Source organism: Dasypus novemcinctus, chromosome 22, assembly GCF_030445035.2.
Source record: "Dasypus novemcinctus isolate mDasNov1 chromosome 22, mDasNov1.1.hap2, whole genome shotgun sequence".
Lineage (NCBI taxonomy): Eukaryota > Metazoa > Chordata > Mammalia > Cingulata > Dasypodidae > Dasypus > Dasypus novemcinctus.
The window spans coordinates 50,647,543-50,665,182 of NC_080694.1; the positions used below are offsets into that span (position 1 = coordinate 50,647,543).

General features: G+C 36.8%; 1 protein-coding gene across 2 annotated transcripts in view; it reads left to right on the forward strand.

Annotated features, from left to right (window-relative positions):
* RNF144B (ring finger protein 144B) overlaps positions 1-17,640 on the forward strand; it is a 220,906-nt gene that overhangs the window by 30,412 nt on the left and 172,854 nt on the right. The gene's annotated exons all lie outside the window — the stretch shown is intronic.

Sequence of the window (17,640 nt, forward strand, 5' to 3'; positions counted from 1 at the left end):
GTAGACCAAGTTCAGTTTTCCCTCTGTGCCTTCTCATTCTGAGATCCAGGCTGAAGGAAGAGGGAGCCCCTTTCTGGGATGTGAGGCTCTCCTTGTTCACAAGATGCCTGCCCGAGACTTGCAATGTTCCCTAGAGCCTCTGCTTTCACCTGCTATGTCGTCACTTATGCCACTGGCCCAAACAAGTCAATGGCCAACCTAACATCAGGGAGATGGAGAGCTGGACTCCTCCCAGGAGGAAGATGAAAATGAATGCTTGGAACAACAGTGCAATCTCTTACAATGGTCTACTTTTTTTTTTTCTTAACTGATGAAGGTTTTCATTTCTAAATTCCTATTTGGTTCTTTTTGAAACCTACTTCTTCTTTATTTCATAATGTCTCATGTACTTGTGTGTTCCATTCCTTCCTTGATTTTGTTGAGCATTTTAAACACATTATTTAATATTCTTTCAGAATGCTTCGTTATCTTTTCAGTAAATTCTCCTTTCTGTTTCATCTGCTCCTTCTTTCTCATGGTGGTCTGCTTGTTCATGTGTCTTGTTATCTTTGACTGTTAAGTTCATCATCATGTGCCATCCTTGTGCCTTGGGTTGTGGACGTTTTCAATGGGACGGTTTTACAATTCATTTGGTGAGGCTTGCATGTTTTCTCAGTTTTGGATCCAGTTTCCAATCCTGTATAGTTAGAGTGCATTTGAACTTCTTCCTTGTGCCTTGAGCAGGCTTAAATCTCTAATATCCCACAGGTGACTCTTACTCCATCCATAACCCAGATGGAGTGGTGGTCTTTTGTACTGCTTCATTTCTGAGAGGATGGGGTTTTTCCAGCCCTTCCTACCTCTTGACTTTGTGTAAGGTGCTTAATTCTAGCTCCACCACATCCTAAGCTGTGATAAAGATCCAAGGTGAATATCCTATTCTCATCTTCCTACTGGTGGTTTGAAAAAAAAATTCATTTTTCATTTTTTTGATTTTTAAAGAAGCTTTAGATTACATAAATGTTACATTAAAAAATACACATGCCTCAATCCCTACTCCTCCCACACTTTCCCACATTAACAACATCCTTCATTAGGGTGGTCATTTGTTACAACCGATGAACACATATTGAAGCATTGCTGTTACTGTGGATTATAGTTTACGTTATAGGTTGCACTCTGTCCCGCACAATTTTATAGGTTTTGACAAAATATATAATATCCTATATCCATCACTACAATGTCATATAGGACAACTCCAGTGTCCTGAAATGCCCCCATGTTACACCTATTCTACCCTCTCCCTCCCCTCAGAACCTCTGGTGACCACTGCCTTTATATCAATGATAAAAGTTCTTCCTTTGCTAGAATAATAGGTCTAGAGTAGAATAATAATAAGTCTACTTTAGTCCATTGTTCATTTCCCAATCTTGAGGATTTGAGGATGGTAATGTCCACTCTGTTGCCAATTGAGAGGGGGCTTAGATCCCATGGGGCAGATGGATGGCACTATCTTGCTTGCAGTTGCAGACACTCTCTGTTCCTTGGGATGGGATGTTGTCCATCATCATCTCCTTGTTAGTTGTCATGGGTGAGTCCAATGCACTGGAGAGTAGGTGATGCAACTCTGCTGAGTGCCAGGGCTCAACTGGCACATGGACAGACCAAAGATTTAAGCCTCTGGGACAAGTATTAGGTTTTAAATTCCTCATCAGCATTGTGGCTTTGCATTCTTTTTTGTTTCTGGAAGGTTTCCTTTCTTGCTTTCTGTCCAGCTATGCATTTAAAATAATTTATTTTATTTGATCTAGTACTTATATATGTTAGCAGAGAAGGGTGTAGGGCAGGGCAAGGATGGGGTGGGCGTCCCAGATCAGCTCAGCATGACTGGAAGTCCTTAAATTCATTTTGTAACCTCTTCTCCCAAATTCCTATTGAATTTTTATTGGGATTGCTTTAACTCTGTAGATTAATTTGAAGAAAATTTGTATAGTTACAATATTGCGTTCCTCCTTCTATGAATTTGTTGTAATTCGTGGATGTAAGTCAGTGGCTTAGTGAGTATAAAGTGACTTAAACTCATCAGAATAATTCAGATGTTTAACATTTCCGTTCCTGAGTTTTATAGTTCAGAAACTTAAAATACATTTTCATGAAAGTTACGTGATGCACGAAAGTACAGGTTTTTTTTGGAAACACAAGCAAAGATACAAAGTCCTAACATAACACTAAGCTAAATTAATATGTATGATTTTGTTCCTCGAGGCATGCCAGGATCAGGGTTTGTAAAATTATTGGAAGAAAGAAGGAAATTTTGGAACTCTGAGCAGATGTAAACCTGTTCCTAGACTTGGAGCTCAACTTCAGGCAACAGACATTCAATGAGCTGGGGGATCTGCATTACTAGGATATGGGGGCAGTCAAACAGACATGGTAAATTCCTGAAGAGGCTTTGCAGAGGAGTCAGCAGAAACTTTGGCAGTGTAAATAACTATATATCCCAGTCCCAGGCACCCTCAAGTTTTTAAGGATTTGGCAAAAAGGCTTGTGAACATTCATTGTTTCTTTTTCTAAAAAATAGATATCTGGCACCACATATCAAGTGATATAAACATCTAAGGAGGTACTCCCCTTAGATTGCCCAGTCTAAGTTTAGGGTAAATCTTAAAATATATTAGAGGATTCTGGACTACAGTATTCTCTATCTTATCTTTAGTTATTCTGGTATACTTTGATAGCACCCTATATTAAAATTATCTCAGTTTAGAAAATTACACCTTTGCTACTTATTTTTCTTGTTGTTTTCAAACGATAGGAAAACATTAAAAAAATAAAGTCCTAAATAGACATTTAATTATGATTCCACAGAACTATACTTTGAGCACAGTATAGAGGTTCTGGGCAATAAAGGCTCAGTTTGTGATTTACTAAAGGAAAATGCATCAAGAAAAACAAATAGGGTATCTATTATGGAGGTAGGAACTAGTATAAGATATTATCATTACAAATCAATTTCTTATTCATTAACTATACTTTCTTCACATTGAGCTGGTTGGTTTTGTTTTTATTTTTAACTGTCTCCCGTCTCCCTTGTTATATGGGAATGAAGAAAGAAAATGAGTGAAAGCAAATCTTAAGCTTGTCACATCTGAGTAGCCCGGGTGAACCTCTCTATATATTTGTATAATATTAAATATTAAATGAGTAACTTTCATATCTATATCCCATGTGCGTCTCATGACATCCCTGTGAAGTAAATAGCGAGGATATATTAGTTTTCCAACCTTACACACAAGACAAGCCAAGGCCCCGAAAGATCGATACTGAGCAAAAGCAGGTTCTTTTCTCTTGAGGCATCTTTAAAGCCAATTCTTGAGACACCAGGGTTTCGAAGAGAAAAAAAGGTTATTTGGTTGCTCAAGCCGAGGAGGAAGGTGGCCTTAGAGGGCCCAAAATCTGCCTCCGTGATCTGCAGAAATGCTAATATTTTATAACGTCAGGGTGCTGATGAATGATTGGGGTGGAGCTGGGCACAGGTTCCCTCATTAATAAGCCTGAAGGGGTTGAACAAGCTGCGCCTTGAAGCGACAAAGTGACAAAGTTACAATCATTTTCAGAGACCAAGGTTCTGAGATAGGAAAGTACCGAGTAGACAGAGGTCAGTCATGAGCTTCTCCATACACAGAGGAGGGCGAGTGGTTACTGTGCCAAGAGTAAGCACACACAAGTGTGAGCTCAATCTAGAGTTATCATCCCAATAGTCAGCATATACAAGGGTGCGGTTACCAGCTACAGTAACTTCAGTTATTAACCTTTGCTATTTTATAGTATCATCTAGCATCAATAGCATCTATGTAATGATTTAGTAATCATAATTATTTTTTAATTCTTAACCCTTGGTTACAGGATGAACTGACTTGCCCACTTATTTTAGAAAAGCGAAAGAGTCTGACCTGGAAATAGAAATGACTAAAGTGGTGTATGGTCTAGGAAATAGGAAATAAAGTAGGGTTTGTGGATTATCGAGTATAATATTTCATCTTTCCCATATCAGTGTAAGGAATAATTAAGAATTGATAGCTTTCTCTTTAAATCAACGTGTTTTACTCGCTTAATAATGTGTAAAGCCTTTTAAAACACATGGAAAGGCTCAATTTAAGAGAAGTGAGGAGACAGTAGGAGGAAGTGCAATGGGTTTGCAATTAACATTTACCTACAGTCAAGCCAGCGCTAGGAAGGTATGCGTGCAGGCAAGAAAGGAATTTTTATTCCCATTTTACACATGATAACACTGAGGCTTAAAGAGGGTAAAGTTTAGTAACTAGTGCAAGTTTAGTATCCAGTTACTAAGTGAAGAAGCAAGAATTTGAACTCTGACCAAAGTCTATCTCCTTTTTTTTTTAAAGATTTATTTTATTATTTTATTTCTCTCCTCCCCTCCCCCACCAGTTGTCTGCTCTCTGTGACCATTTGCTGTGTGTTCTTCTGTGTCTACTTGTATTCTTGTCAGCAGCACCAGGAATCTGTGTCTCTTTTTGTTGCATCATCTTGCTGTGTCAGCTCTCTGTGTGTGCAGCACCACTCCTGGGCAGGCTGCGCTTTTTTCACGTGGGGCAGCTCAATGCAGGGTGCCCTCCTTGTGCGTGGGGCTCCCCTAGGCAGGGGACACCCTTGCATGGCAGGGCACTCCTTGCACATGGCAGCACCACGCATGAGCCAGCTCATCACATGGGCCAGGAGGCCCTGGATTTGAACACTGGACCTCCCATAAGGTAGGCAGACGCTCTATCAGTTGAGCCATGTCCACTTCCCTATCTCTTTTTTATACAAGTTTATCTATGAAATAAACATCTAATATTAAGACTTCCCAGCAACCATACAAAAAAATGGAGACTATGCATAGTTCTTTTAGTACAATGCCACTATGTGATCAATAAATCATTACTGCTTACAGGACATTATTGATTGAACTATGTAGAGCTCTTTTCTCTTTGGTGCCATTTAGCAGAGGTGTAAGGGGCGTCAGGATTTAGAATTTACTAACTAAAGTTACATATCAGAATCCTTTTGTGGAACATTTTCAAAATACACATGCCCCCTTCTGATTTAGTAGATCAGGGGTATGGGTGGGTATGTGAGTTTGGAAAAATTTCCTAGGTAATCTGATGTATGCTTTTTAAGAATCACTTCTCCAGTCGAACCCTTTCATTGTGTAGATTGTCTTGGAAGGACAAAAAATGCTTCTAAGTTAAGATTTCCTTGATGAACACAGGTAGTGAGGAAATTAAAGCATTAATGATTCTGTTTCTCCAGTTCATCCTGAGCTCATATTTCACCACCATCAAACTGTAATTTAGTTGCTGGTTTAATGATTTGGGACTTTAGATAGACTTTTATTTTCAAAATACATCTCTCTTTTTCTGTAATGTAGATGAATGAACCACACTCTCCGTTGTGTTTTGGGTTTGGAAATTGTGAGAAGCTCTTTAATTATAATAATTCAAGTTTGTTGTAAACAGCCGCAGTAGGGAGACAGCAGAGAGTGCTGCTGTGTCAAATATGGAAAACCGTACTGAGGTTTGAATAATGGATAAGGAATTAGACATAGACTTAGACCTCGGCAGGAAAATAATTTTTAAAAACCTACTGAGTTTATTTTACATTCACGCATACCTGAAGTGATAATAACATGTATGGTTAACAAGCTGTTATCATTTTTCCTTTGGATTTCTTTAATGATTTTTCAGAATCAGATTTTGAGACATGGTTCACAAAACTTGAGGTTTATGCAAGTATGAAACTTTACTTTTCTGATGCGTAAAGTAGGCTCCTGCAGACAACTGGAAAGCAACAGTGTGCTTTCTTTACATTGAATAGTTGAGGCAAAAACCCACAGAGGAACCTGTGATTTGTGCAAGAGGAAAGAACATAGTTAATTTTACCCTTAGTTGAGACCATCCACCCTAGCTGGTTACCAGCTAACTAAGGACTCTTTTTTAATTCCTTAGGCCACAAATTCGGCTTTCTTAACAACACAGATGAAGATATTATAAAACAGAAACTGAATTAAAGTATTTGGGGTTCAAATGACTTGCCTCATAGTCTACCTTTTATTAAAGCTGATTCACTTCTTAAAGGGAGCCATGTCTCTAATTTCCTATATTTCTTTCTCAAAGAGGCAGACTTATGATATTCTGTCTTCATATTATGTAAAACAAAAAATTTCTTTTCTGCTGAGATTCTTAGTGAGCAGGAAAAAAATATGAATATCCATATCTCCTGAAGTGGTTGAACAGAATAAACTTAGTTCAGGAAGAATGTAATGGGGTGATACCTGTAAGGAGAAAGCATAATGCTACATTACTGCCTTGTAATATTTAGAATTCTCTCCTTCGTATTAAAAAGGGGACACATAGGTAGAGAGAATTTAGTAACAAAAAGGTAGTGCATCTAAGCGTAGTAAACTGTAGTCAGGGCCCAGAATGAATGTTTGCCTTTGGTTAGGGAAATTACTCTTAGATGTTGTATATTTGTGGAAATATCATGCATAAAATATATAAAATACAGAGTTCCCATATATACTCCCCTCCCCCCTTTTTCCTTGAAGTGCCAGGGCTGGAGATTGAACCCAGGATCTAGTATCAGGAAGCTGGCGCTCAACCACTGAGCCACATCAGCACCCCTGAGTTGTTTTTTTTGTTAGTTTGCTTGTTGTTTGTTTTTATGTTTTTAGAAGGCACTGAGGACCTCCCATGTGGGAAGCAGGCGCTCAACCACTTAAACCACATCTGCTCCTACCCTATTATTAACATCTTGCATCAGTGTGGCACATTTGTTATAATTCATGAAAGAACATTCTTATAAGTGTACTATTAACTATACTCCATTGTTTACAATAAGGTTCATTGTGTTATACAATCATAGGCTTTTTCCTCTTTTATGTTTTAGTTTTTTTCTAAATTTTTATGATGCCAGAATTTAAAAAAGGATATTTTACAATATTCTATTGAAGGGATAATCCAACAATATTTAACTTTTTTATTGTTACTCGTATTTTTTTTTCTGCTACTGGTTTCTCTATAATCATGATTACAGTCACTAATGATATATTTATATATGATAATTGTTATAGAACTTCTACCTTTTACATTTCAGTAGAAATTAAAAGTAAGCAAATATAGATTGCATAACAAACAAACATAAATAACAAAATGAATGGAACCTGGAAACTTTGTAGAAAACTGAGAGCCAGTTATGCTAGTCATGGCAATGAATGTAATTGGACTGTACTCTCCCATTAAAAGATAGCAACTTCTATTTGGGTTAAAAACCCTACTAGATGCTGTTATATTGATAATAACCTAAAACAAATAATGCAGAAATGAATAAATAAAACAAGTGAATAAAGTTTGCTCTGGTATCAAATAAAATGGAAAGAGAGTAGAAAAATTGAAATCAGATGGTATAGAATTTGCCCTGTCTACACCCTAGCTAAAGCTGGGTATTGTACAAATTTTTTACAAAGCCTTCCAGTTAACAGCCAGAAATAGTATATTACATTAATTATATATTTGTCATTAGTGAACTTGAACATTTTTTCATATGTTTTGTTAAGACTTTTAATTATTTCTTTGGTGATTTGCTTTCCATTTTCTTTCCATACTTTCATATTAGGGCAAGTTGTTTTTGTGAAAGAACTTTAAAACCCCTTATGTAATTATATTGCTAATCAATTGTCATATACATTATAATTTTACCCTTATTTGTCTTGCTTGCACATTTTTGTTTATAATAAATATACATTTATTAATAATACATTTTTCATATTGGTGCATTACTTTATTATATAAAAACCACTCTGTGTGTGTGTGTGTATATATATATATATATGATCTTTGCAACAACTTTAAGGGGAAAAGGAAATTATGTCCATTTTATAGCCAAATCATCTGAAAGTCAGAAAAATTCAGTGATTTTCTAATGATGTTCTAATCCAATATTCTAACTAGGTATTTCTAGTTTATTATAAATCCTAATTAAACTGATTAAGAGATGAGTTGAACATTTTAAAGATGTGAGTAAATGTCCTAGTGCTGAGATTGTCCATTGACTCTGCATCATCTTATTACCATTGTAAGTTTTTTTTCACATGTTTTCAAAACATCCACATGTGATTGGCTATTATTCATTATGCACATATTTTTATTAATATTTTTTGTGACCGGGAAATTGAAGGTTTACAGAAATACCATGCATAAAATATATAAAATACAGAGTTTGCAAATACCACCCTATTGTCAACACCTTGGATTTGTGAGGGACATATAATTCATGAGAGAACATTTTTATAATTGTACTAGTATATATGGTCCATCATTTACAATACAGTTCGATGTGTTTTGCAGGCCTATGTTTTTTCTTTTGATTTTTATTCTAGTTAACCATATTCACATATATAATTTAGTGATGTTAAATATATTCACAATGTGGTACTGCCATCACAACCACCCATTAACAAAACTCTACAATCAATCCCAATAGAAATTCTGTACAATTTAAGCATTAACTCCCCAGTCCCTATCTCCAACCCAGCCCCTGGTATCCTGTATTCTAGATTCTGGCTCTATAAGTTTAGCTTACTCTAATTATTTCATATCAGTGAGAGCATACAATATTTTTCCTTTTGTATGTTTGGCTTATTTCACTCAACATGATGTCTTCAAGGTTCATGATGTTGTTATATGAACCAGAATATCATTCCTTTTTAATACTGAATAATATTCCATTGTGTGTATGTGTATTTATAGACCATATTTTGTTTATTCATTCCTCTGCTTATAGACACTTGGATTGCTTCCATCTTTTGACTATTGTGAATAATGCCACAATGAACATTGGTGTGCAAATATCTGTTTGCATCCCTGCTTTCAGTTCTTTTAGGTATATACTTAGAGGGATTGCTCTACTTAGTAATTCTCTCCTTTGCTTTTGAGGAACTGCCAAACTCCTCCCCAGCAGCTGCACCATTTTACATTCCTGTAAGCAATGAATGAGTGTTCCTATTTCTCTGCATTCGCTCCAATACTTGTAATTTTGTTTTAGTAGTAGAAGCCATTCTAGTGGGTGTGAAATGGTATCTCACTGTGGTTTTGATTTGCTTTTCCCTAATAGCGAATGATGAACTTTTTTTCATGTACTTTTTTGTCATTTGCATATCCTTTTTGGGGAAATGTCTATTCAAGCCTTTGGCCCATTTTAAAATTGGGTTGTTTGTCTTTTTATTGTTGAATTGTAGGGCCTCTTTATATATTCTGAATATTAAATGCTTATCAGATATGTGCATTCCCAATATTTTCTTCCATTGTGTAGGATGTCATTTCGCTTTCATGATAAAGTCCTTTGCAGCACAAAAGTTTTAATTTTGATGCGATCCCATTTATTATTTTTATTGTTATTGTTGTTGTGCTTTGGGTATAAAGTCTAAGGAACCATTGCCTAACACAAGATCCTGAAGATGCCTCCCTATGTGTTCTTCTAGGAGTTTCATAGTCCTAATTCTTTATATGTGGGTCTTTTATCCATTTTTTGTTTGTTTTTTGCTTATTATTATTGAAATAATGAAAATGCTCTAGTCATGAGTGAAGGGATTAATGTACAACTATGTGATTATACTAAATATCTTTGATCCATTTTGAGTTAATTTTTGTATATGGTGTGAGATAGAGGTCCTCCTTTGTTCTTTTTTTAAAAAAAGATTTTATTTATTTATTTATGTACTCTCCCCCCCCCCCATCCCCATTGTTTTATGCTCCCTATCTGCTCTCTGTGTGTTCTTCTGTGTCCGCTTGTCTTCTCTTTAGGTAGCACCAGGAACCAATCCTGTGACCTTCTGGAGTGGGAGAGAGGTGCTCAATCTCTTGTGCCACCTTAGTTCCCTGTTCTGCTGTGTCTCTTATTGTCTTTCCTCTGTGTCTCTTTTTGCTTTGTCATCTTACTGTGCCAGCTGTTTGCAGGGCCAGCACTCCTGTGCAGGTCAGCACTTCTGCATGGGCCAGCTCTCCTGCATGGGCCAGCACTTCTGCATGGGCCAGCTCTCCTGCATGGGCCAGCACTCCTGCGTGGGTCAGCACTCTTCTTGGATCCACTTTCTCCTCAGGCCAGCTCACCATGCAGGCCAGCTTGCCTTTTACCAGGAGGCCCTGGGAATTGAACCCTGGACCTTCTATATAGTAGATGGGAGTCCAATCACTTGAGCCCCATATATTTCCCTCCTCCTTTATTCTTTTGCATATGGATATCCAGTTCTCCCAGCACTCTTTGTTGAAGAGACTATTCTTTTCCAATTGAGTAGACTTGGTAGCATTGTCAGAAATCAACTGGCTATTAATGTAACTCTCAATTGGATCCCATTGGTCTATATGTCAGTCCTTGTGCCAGTATCATGCTGTTTTCACCACTGTAGCTTTATAATAAGATTTAACATCTGGAAGTGTGAGTACTCCTACTTCATTCTTTTTCAAGATGGTTTTGGCTATTGGGGCCCTTTACGCTTCCAAATAAATTTCATGATTGGCTTTTCCATTTTTGCAATGTAAGCTGTTAATAATTTGATTGGGATTTCATTGAATCTGTACAATCACTTTGGGTAGAACTGACATCTTGAGAATATTTAGTCTTCCAATCCATAAACACAGAATGTCCTTCCATTTGTTTAGGTCTTCTTTGATTACTTTTATCAAAGTTTGTAGTTTTCCATGTATAAGTCCTTTATATCCTTGGTTAAATTTATTCCTAGATATTTGATTCTTTTAGTTGCTTTGTAAATGGAATTTTTCCCTTGCTTTTCTCTTAAGATTGCTCATTACTAGTGTATAGAAACCCTACTGATTTCTGTATATTGCTCTTGTACCCCACCAGCTTACTGAATTCATTTATTAGCTCTAGTAGATATTTTGGGACTCTCTCTATATAGCATGATGTCATCTGCAGATAGAGAAAGTTGTACTTCTTCCTTTACAGTTTATATGTCTTTTATTAATTTTTCTTGCCTAATTGCTCTGGCTAGAACTTCCAGTATAATATTGAATATTAGTGGTGATAGTGGCCATCCTTGTCTGTTTCAGATCTTAGAGGGAAAGCTTTCAGTCTTTCACTATTGAGTCTAGTGTTAGCAGTAGGATTTTCATATATGCCCCTTTATCATGTTGAGGAAGTTTCCTTCTATTCCTAGTCTTCTAAGTGTTTTTTTATTGAGAAGGGTGCTGGATTTTGTCAAATGCCTTTTCTGTGTCAATTGAGATGATCATGTGTTTCTTCCCCTTTGTTTTGTTAATGTGGTATATTACATTAATTGATTTTCTTATGTTGAACCACCCTTGCATGCCTGAGACAAATACCACTTGATCATGGTATATATTTCTTTTAATGTGCTGTTGGATTTGATTGGCTTGCATTTTGTTGAGAATTTTTGCATCTATGTTCATAAAAGAAATTGGTCTGTAATTTTCTTTTCTTGTAGTATCTTGCTTTGGTATTAGGGTGATGTTGGTCTCATAGAATGAGTTAGGTAGTATTCTCTCCTCTTCAATTTTTTGGAAGCATTTGTGCAGTATTGGTATCAATTCTTCTTGGAATGTTTGGTAGAATTCACCTGTGAAACCATCTGGTCCTGGGCTTTTCTATGTTGGGAGGTTTTTGATGACTCATTCAATCTCTTCACCTGTAATTGGTCTGTTGAGATCCTTTATTTCTTCTAGCATCAGTGCAGGTTGTTTGTGCATTTCTAGGAAGTTTTCCATTTCTCTAGGTTGTCTAATTTGTTGGCATACAGTTGTTATAGCATCCTCTTATGATACCTTTTGTTTCTGTAAGGTCAGTAGTAATATCCCTGTTTCATTTCTGATTTTATTTATTTGCATCTTCTTTCTTTTTTCCTTTGTTAGTCTAGCTAAGGGTGTATCAATTTTATCGATCTTTTCAAATAACTGATTTTTGGTTTTATTAATGCACTCTATTGTTTTTATTCTCTATTTCATTTATTTCTGTGCTAATCTTTCTTTTCTTCTGCTTGCTTTGGGTTTAGTTTCTATTTTTAGTTCCCCCATGTATGCAGTTGTTAATAGGTCTTTGATTTTACCTCTTCTTTTTTAATGTAAACATTTAGGGCTATAAACTTCCTATCACCTCAGTCTTCAGTGCACCTCATAAGTTTTCATATGTTGTGATCTCATTTTCATTCATCTCCAGATATTTGTTATTTCTTATTTGACTCATGATTGTTTGAGTATATTATTTAAGTTCCATATATTTGTGGATTTTTCACTTATCTGCCTGTTATTGATTTCTATTTTCATTCCACTGTGGTCAGAGAAGATGCTTTTCATTATTTCAATGTTTTAAAACATATTTAGACATATTTTGTTACCCAACATGTGGTTTATTCTGGAGAACCATCCATACACACTTGAGAAGAATGTATATCCTGCTATGTTCTGTGTAAGTCTGTTAAGTCTAGTTCATTGGTTATATTATTCACATTCTGTTTCCTTATTGATCTTATGTCTAGATATTCTATTGATGAAAGTGGTATATTGAAATCACCAGCAATTATTGTAAAGTTGTCTATTTTTCCTTTCTGTTTTGTCAGCATTTGCCTCAAATTTTGGGGCACCATGGTTTTGTGCATGTAGCAGTTTGCTATTGTTGATGAATTTCAAAAAGAAATATTGGATTATGTTTGTAAACTGATCTTCTTCTCTGGGCATATTACATTATATTGGATTCATAGGTTTACTTGTTTAAGTAATTATGTAAACCTCTTGTGCCAGTAGGGAATTGAGTCCCCACTTTTTGGTGGGTGGGGACTCACAGATAAAAGACATGGCAAAGGACAGAGTTGAGGGTTTTTAATGTTGAAATTTTGATGTTGGAGTTTGATGCTGAAGCTGGAGCCCCAGGGAGAGAGACAGAGTCGTTCACCTGATAGTCTGCAGATGACCTTGTGGAGAGAGGCAAAGCCTAGAGAGCCTCATAGTCCACAGCTGACCTTGTGAAGAAAACAGAGGAGCTGAACCCAGAGGAACCCAGGAAGCCTGAACCCTTGCAAACATTGGCAGCCATCTTGCCCCAACACATGAAAATAGACTTTGGTGAGAGAAGTAACTTATACTGTATAGCCAGGTATTTTTAAGCTACTATCCCAAATAAATACCCTTTATAAAAACCAACCAATTTCTGGTATTTTGCATCAGCACCCCTTTGGCTGACTGATATAGTGCATAAATATTTATGATTGTTATTTCTTCTTTGTGGGTTGGCCCTTCTATTAATATATGGTGTCCTTCTTTGTAACAGCTTTTGAATTAATATTTATTTTGTCCAAAATTAGGATAGCTACCCCAGCTCTTTTTTGGTTATTCTCTTTGTCTAAGGTGAGTCTTTTGTAAACAACATATAGTTGGCTCATGCTTTTTTTATCCTTTCGGCCAATCTGTGTCTTTTGATTGGGGAGCTTAATCCATTAACATTCCGTGTTATTACTGTAAAGGCAGTATTCACTTCAGCCATTTTGTGATTACCTGGAGTTTATATTACACAACCTATGTTTATAACCTGCTAATTTGAAAAAATTCTATAACATACACCTTCTCTGCTCTATTTCCCTTCTTTATATTGTGTATGTCCCATATTATCTCTTTATATTTTGCATGTCTATTTCAGGAAATATCACTTTTTCATGTTTGTGTTCTGACTCTTAGAGGGAGTAAAGAGAGGAGTTATATATTAAAAATACAGTACTATTCACTTTTGCATTTACCCTTTTAGCTACCTTTACTGAAGATTTTCACTTCTTCACACTATTCCAAGCCACTCTTTCCTGTCTTTTCCTTTCAGCCTGAATAATTCCCTTTAGTAATTTTTGTAGGGTAGGTCTTTTACTGATGAACTCTCAGTTTTGATTTAACAGTTAATATTTTAAACTTTCCTTTATTATTTTTTAAATTTTAAAAAACTTTTTCTTTATTTTGCGAGAAGCTTTAGATTACATAAAAGCTACACTAAAAATATAGTGGATTCCCATATACCACCCCCCCCCCCCCACTTTCCCCACTGACAACATTCATTAGTGTGGTATATTTGTTACAATTGATGAACACATGTTGAAGCACTGCTACTAATCATGGTCTATTGTTCATCTTATGGTTTAAACTTTGCACTGCCCAATTTTTTAGGTTTGGACAAAATTAATAATTGCTTCTATCACATTCTTTTTTTTTATTTTAGGAGTTTTTAATGGAAGTTGTACATAAGATTCTTTTATTCCTGCATCTTTTCAATTGTTTCTTCCTTATATTTGCCCTTTTCCTTTCCTGCTTGGTGAGATTTGGTTTTATGTTTAAGGATCTTTTTGTGGTCTTTATCCAGTTTTAACCTAGTGATATCCACCTTGCTGGGGTGAACGCCCACATGGACAGTGGTGCCATTAGCCTTCTGCTGCACCTGTTCACTGTAGATGACAGATTTCTTCCTGTAAACCTGGACACTTTGCCAATTTTCTGACCTTCATAGAGTCCTTGCACAACCTGAACTTCATCATCTTTTTGAATAGGCATGGGTCAAACATTATGTTTCTGTCTCAGCTCCTTGGAAAAAGGGGAAGACATAATCTTCCTCCAAATGTGGGAAGGTGTGCTGAAATGCCTTTTATGGTTTTTGCTCCAATCAGAAGTCACAAAGGGATTGAACTTCATTTTGGCTGCTGCCACTTCAGCAATGGCCAGAAAAGCCATTCTTTTAAAAAAGATTTATTTTTTATTTACTTTATTTTTCTCATATTTATCCCCCTTCCTTTCCTCAGATGGTTCACTCATCTGTCTACTCATAGTTTGCTCTCCTTCTCCAGGAGGCACTGGGAACTGACCCTGGGACCTCCCACATGAGGTGAGTGCCCAGTGGACTGAATCACATCTGATCCCTGTGGGCTGCAGTATCTGCTGGCTTGTGGTCTCTGCTTGTTGCTCCTGGGGTGGCTTCTAGATCGTTGTGGTGGGAGGTGGCTTTTAGCTCATTGTGGTGGAGGCAGTGTCTGCTAGCCTTCTTTTAGGAGGCACTGGGACCTGAACCTGGGACCTCCCATGTGATAGGCGGGCGCCCAAGTGGTTGAGCCACATCCACTTCCCTATCGCCTTCACTTTTGAAGGACAGTTTTGCTGGATAAAGAATTTTGGGCTGGCAGATTTTCTCTTTCACTACCTTAAATATATCATACAACTTCCTTCTTGCCTTCATGGTTTCTGATGAGAAATCGGCACTTGTCTTATTGAGGATCACTTGTATATGATGACTCATTTTTCTCTTGCTGCTTTCAGAGTTCTGTTTTTATCTTTGGAATTTGACATTCTGATTAGTATGTTTCTCAGAGTATGTCTATTAGGATTTATTCTGTGTGGAGTATGTTGCACTTCTTGGACATGTATATTTATGTCTTTCATAAAAATTGGGAAATTTTTGTCCATTATTTCCTCTTATATTCTTTCTGCCCCTTTTCCTTTCTCTTCTCTTGGGACACCGTGACACATATGTTTGTGCACTTTGTGTTGTCACTGAAATTCCTGAGGCTGTGTTCAATTTTTTCTATTCTTATTTCTATCTGTTCTTCTGACTATGATTTTAATTTCCGTGTCTTCTAGTTCACTGGTTCTTTCTTCTGCCTGTTCAAAACTGCTAATGTATGCCTCTAGAATATTTTTAATATCTTCTATTAGAACATTCATCCCCATAATTTCTATTATGCTTCTTTGTAAACTTTTTGTTCTTCTTTGTGACTGCATATTGTCTTCTTATGTACTTTAGCTCTATGCAAACCATTAGTTTATTTCTATCCATATTTTCTGTCATCTCATTAAATTGATTAAGGAGATTGGTTTGAACTTTCGATTAGCTTCAAATTTTCTGTCTCCTCCAAAGTTTTAATTTGTTCCCTTGACTGAGCCACATTTTCCTATTTCTTAGTATGGCTTGTAATTTTTTGCTGATCTTTAGGCATCTCATTATTTTAATGTTTTATCTCTGAAGATCAATCTCTCCCTCTTGCCTAGAGTTTTATTGTTGATTGGCTTTGTGTTAAGGCTCTTCTTTGAGATGTGGTCCAACTTATTCTGGACCTTTAGAGTAGCCTGTGTTTAGCTGTTCACATTTTCTCAGCACTTCTGAATATGATTCTTGCTCTGGATATGCAGTACAATTTTAAAGGGAGTGCCCTTTCTACGTGCAATTGTTTCACTTCCAGGAGAAAGCTTCTTTTCTTCTGTTCCTTTTCCAGGAATCTTAATATGTTCTGTTTGTTTTTTCACAGAATTCCCTCTCACTACTTCCCCCCTGCCCCAGCTATTATGATTTGCTTAAATTCTCTTCTTCACTTTGCATCCCCTTTTCATTATACTTTTTCATTCTGGGACCCATTCTGTCATACAGCAGTTCAGTCCCCTCCCCCCTTTTACTTTTTTTGTGAGGATTTTCTGCCTCTGGTTTCTTCTTCATTTGGGTACCCTGGCCCAGGCACCCAGATAGGGTCAGTCTAGAAAGGTCCATTTTACATTTAGGTGGTCCAGCAAAGAGATACTCTATGTACCTCTTGCCAACAGTTCTCCTTTTCAGTCTTTTTTTTCTCTGAGGGCATTTTTTTTTGTATGTGGCATTCCTCAGTCACTTATGTTCTACCCTGGGTCTCTGCAGATTTAGGTCCATGTCCCTGGATATGCCTGGAGCTCTAACTTGCTGCTGTGAGTGGCTATATAGTCTGCCTCTGTGAGAGAAGGCATCTGGGCCATGCTGCCTCTGTACAACTCCCATGCTGCAAAGGTCCAAGCATGGGAAAGGGGTCTGGACTCTTATGTCTGGAATGCAAATCTCCTACCTGATTTCAACACCCCCCCCCCTTTTTTTTTCTGATTCAGCACTTGTGGAGTCCCTCTTCAGTCTCTATTGTTCTCCAGAGATCCAAGCAAGTGGAATTTTATTGTTGATTTTGATGGAGAATATTTGCAAGGGATGCCTTACATCACCATGTTGTTGACGTTACTCAACCCAGTATGAATAACGTCAACAACAAAGGCCTGTATGACCTTTTGAAATTAAGACGTCTATATCTGAATGTAGCATTTTCAAGAGAAAATATCCTGAGTTTAGCATTGCTAAGAAGTCTTTTTGTACATATTAGTGATTTCATTAAATAAGGATTATAGGTATTATAAGCTTGTGAGACCTTAGAGGTTATCCAGTCTCAACCCCATTATTTTATAAATGAGGAAATTGATGTGGCTTGCTAGGGACATTTATTTGGTGGCAAGACAAAGGTTATTGCCTGAATTTCTTGATTCTTAGCGGCATGCTACTGATTTAAAAATTAGGTACTTAATAAAGTACTATATAAAAATTCACTCATAAAACGTCAAGAGTCAATATTTTGTTTTTCATGTTTTGGAAATATAGGTGAGCAGTAGACATTCATACTGTTCTCCCAGTATTTCTGGCTTTCTGCCTTCAGACACTGCATTTCCTGATGCCCATGTGGTCGGATGGGATTATGTTGCTAGTTTGATCAATGACTTGTGAGTAGAAATGTGTGTCTTTCTGAGCTGGAGTGTTTAATCCATGGTATGA